Below are 4,079 nucleotides of genomic sequence, written 5' to 3'. Positions count from 1 at the left end.
AAGTGGTTTTATGCCCAGGTACTGTGACTTTATTGTTTCACTTTATTCATGCCTTTACCCCTTTGCATTGTTGCTATAGTTAAGTACCTTGCTTTCCTCCTGGCCTTGTAATGCAACTAATTCCTTCAACATGATCTTTGTTAATTAAAACACAGTCCAGGATTATTGCAAAATAGAAACATTTATAAATTTCCTGGTGTTTAATTAGTGTTTTCCAACTCTAGGTTTCCTGTTGAAAAATCAGAACCTCTGAAGGCATGGATTAGAGCCTAGGGACCAGAATTTTCAAAAGAGTTTGCAATCCAGATAGATATGTATAAGTGCAATGTTGAATTAAATACTTTTATTAATTAGGGATAAGCCTTTCATTTTTTTTTACACAGTTTTAGCATTGGAAGAGGTCTTCAGAATTCTCCCATCCTTCTCAATTTCCTTAATCCAGAAAAGGCATGTCAGTTTCCCAAATACAGTTTAAGTGGCAGAAGAAAGGCCAAAACCTCTAGATTTCCAGTGCTCTTTATATCATATTCTTCTTGCCATTTTAATTCAATTTTATTATTGTTAAGTCAATGTAAAGTATTTTGAAATTAAAAAAAATTATTTTATTTTTCTTTCTTTGGGTGATAGAAATAACACTATTAAACAACAAGCAGAACCAGTTAGATATGTTGATCTGGAGGAGAAAAGAACTAAAATTCACATACTTGTATTCTTTTCTTGAATGAATAAACATGTATTTTAAAAATCACAATGATTGTAGTCTTCATCGTGGTCATCATCATCATCACCATCAATCAATCCTTACTTTAGTCACTAAATTTGACTAGTTAATGACAGTCTTTGAAAATGTTAACAGGTCTCTAATACCAGTGAGTAATAGGTAATTACTGGTCAAATATCACAAGAACATCACACAAGCTAGCTGAGTCAGAGGACACTGAAAAACAGTCTTAGTCTAGTGCTGTAAATACAATTTCCCAGTTCAGGTCATTACTTGAAAGCCAAAAAATAAATCTGGGATTTTCTGTCAGTTAGGAAGACTAATCCTGTAAGAGAAGCAGGTTTATAGAGAAGATATTATTCCAAATTTCTCTTGATTTTAACTGTACCACTGAGCATCTAGCCTGGAGGGGGTTTTGGTACCAGGTAACATCTGACAAAATAAGAGTTCAGAATGGAAAAGACTTATTTTACCTCAAACCAATTATGGTCTCCACTTCATTGATGCAGGACCAACTTATCCACTAGGCACAGTGGCACAGTGCACATGGCCGGTGATACTTTTAGGAACCCATGAAAATCTTACTTTATTTCAAAACCAAAAGAAAAAAATTAACTTTTAGGGTCAAATAATGTTTTAATTTTTTCTCATACCAAAAAATACAATGTTTTAGGGCCCACACAAGTTTAACAGAGAAACGAGATTTTAAATATTTAAAGTTATATACAAAATAATTTTTAATATTGATATTATTATGGTGGGAAGGACCTATGAAGGCAAAAATTGCAAGTGTCCATGAAAGTCATAATGTTGCCCTGCATTGATTCATTATCTTTAAATATATTTGCTATTGTTTGATGGATTAAACATCACCGCACTTTTGGTTTCAATACTTTTATGATGGCGAATTCTAGTAATCTCCCTAGGAGAACAATGCTGTTGCCTATAACCTTTTGATTGTTTTCTAGTTATTTGTTAAATCGTAGCCAATAGAATATTTTTCATATCACTTGCTTTCTTAGCTCCTTATTTATTCCCTAGTCCCCACCCTTTCCTGCTTTCCTTTCCTACAGAGCACACTCTAGAATACCCAAATAGTATCACGTAACTGATCAAGAAAACCTATTATGGGATCAAATAATAATTTGTATTTAATTAATATTAAATTGTTGATTATTAAATTTTTAATTAATATTAATAATAATTCAAATTAATATTAAATTATTAATTAATATTAAAATAATAATTCAAATAATTATTAAAAATAATAATTCAAATTTAATATTCAGCCATTTGAACAATTATGGAAAAGGATCAAGTTAAGGTAATGGTGGACCACTGCAAAGCAATTAACCTTGAGAAAGATTTATGGGATTTCTTTCTGTTTGCCACATTTGTTTTCCCTGAATGCATAGAGAACTTCCAGAGAAACACCAGAGCTCACTCTGAAAATGCTGGTCCTCCAATCTTGGCAACCCCTTGACATCACTCAAATTCTCCAGAATGTATTTCGCTTTAGCATCCCACTTAATGTGTTTTTTTGGATCCTATGCAGAGAGATAGGCAGCTACATCCAAAGCTGGATTTAAAGCAGGGAAGCAAATCCTATCTCAAACTAGCTTACAAACGTTGGAAGTTAGAATGTGATGAGGGCAGTGGTGTTTCAGAGAAGGGAGACTGCTATCAGTCATATGGGTGTGGGAGATAAGAGGACATATATTATTTAAAAACAGCAAATGATAGCAAATTATGATGCAGTAATCAAGAGAGGAGAGTATGAAAAAAAATCACAGGACTGCAAGTCAAGAAGCCTCTCTGTGTGATCGTAGTCAACTTGCTTTAACTTCTGGTGCCTGCTTCATCCCCATCCTAATTCTCCCTGTCTTCATTTTTTTTTCAATTAGCAATAATTACACCTCAGATAAACCTCATTGGCTATGTTCTGCCACTGCACAAAGCTCTCTCTCTCTCTCTTCTTTTTTTTTTGAACATGATTTCAGTAGCATTCTAATTTGGTCTCCTAGTCACAATTGCCAGTTGCTCCTTAAACTAAACCACTCTGCAACAAGAAATCACCTTGTTAAAACTTTAACCAGGCCAGGCACAGTAGCTCACGTCTGTAATCCCGGCACTTTGGGAGGCCCAGGAGGGCGGATCATCTGAGGTCAGGAGTTTGAGACCAGCCTGGCCAAAATGGTGAAACCCCCGCTCAACAAAAATACAAAAATTAGCTGGGCTTCGTGGCGGGTGCCTGTAGTCCCAGCTACTCAGGGAGGCTAAAGCAGGAGACTTGTTTGAACCTGGGAGGTGGAGGTTGCAGTGAGCTGAGATCCCGCCACTCGAGCCTGGGTGACAGAGCAATAGTCTATCTCAAAAAACAAACAAGAACAAAAAAACTTTAACCAGATTTCTAAACAAATTTTCCCACTGGCAATATGTGATGACTTCCCTGCTGCTGAGGGACAAACTCCTTAGCATGACCGACAGCTACAAGATCGCCTGTCCCCAAAGACTGACAGCTCAAGCCCTGATCTCCACCCTTCCGCACCCTTTCAGCACTAGGTTTTTTTTTTCTTATTTCTGCCCATGCACTTGCCCCGCCTCCTTGCCAGCCTTCTCAAACTTCTTTTCCTTCTGGTCGGTCCCTACATTGTCCTTTCTCTCCTCCTCCACCTGGCAAGCTTGTATATATTCATCGTTCTACATTTAGCTCAGTGACACTTTCTCAGGGAAGTCTTTCCTACTCTCTGGATGGAGTTGGCCTTCCCTAATAATTCTAGACTAAGTACATCTAGGTTGCAGTGGCATTTATCTTTTGAAGATCCTCCTGGAATTTCCCAGCCAAATGGGTGAGAAACACTATTACTGGCAGGTGTGGGCTTCAGAGGTAATTCTCCTCTTGTTCTCATTGGAGGTAGAACGGATCAGTCAGTCATATTCTTGTGCTATTCTCTTTCCATGAACGTGTATAAACAAGAGGAATGAATGAGAAGGCTCACATTTCACTACAGATGATGATCATCCTCTTTCCTACTTGCAAGTTCTGAAAGATTTCTTGCTGGAAGCCTACCCATCTGTCCCACCATGGTGAATTAAAGCAAAAACGTTGGGCTGATACCATTACTCATTTGAAAGATATTTCAAGACCATCCCTTCATCATCCCAGCTCACAAACCAGTAAAATCTCCCTTGAATACATTCAACAGAGTTTCTTATTGAGCAAAGAGCTTGAATAGGCACAATCACGGAGGAGTCATGAAACCAGGAAAAAATAAATAGTGGAGCCAGATCAACTTTAAGTGGTATAACGCTCTGTTTCTGCAGGATTTTCCACCTCAACTCCTTAATCTCATTTTAA

General features: G+C 37.1%; 1 pseudogene; it reads right to left on the bottom strand.

Annotated features, from left to right (window-relative positions):
• Positions 1-2,601: 2,601 nt before the first annotated feature.
• On the bottom strand, positions 2,602-2,681 carry LOC129047715 (U4 spliceosomal RNA; annotated as a pseudogene).
• Positions 2,682-4,079: the final 1,398 nt, after the last annotated feature.

Source organism: Pongo abelii, chromosome 7 (assembly GCF_028885655.2).
Source record: "Pongo abelii isolate AG06213 chromosome 7, NHGRI_mPonAbe1-v2.0_pri, whole genome shotgun sequence".
In the NCBI taxonomy this organism is placed as follows: Eukaryota; Metazoa; Chordata; class Mammalia; order Primates; family Hominidae; genus Pongo; species Pongo abelii.
This window is presented reverse-complemented; position numbering and strand designations above follow the sequence as displayed.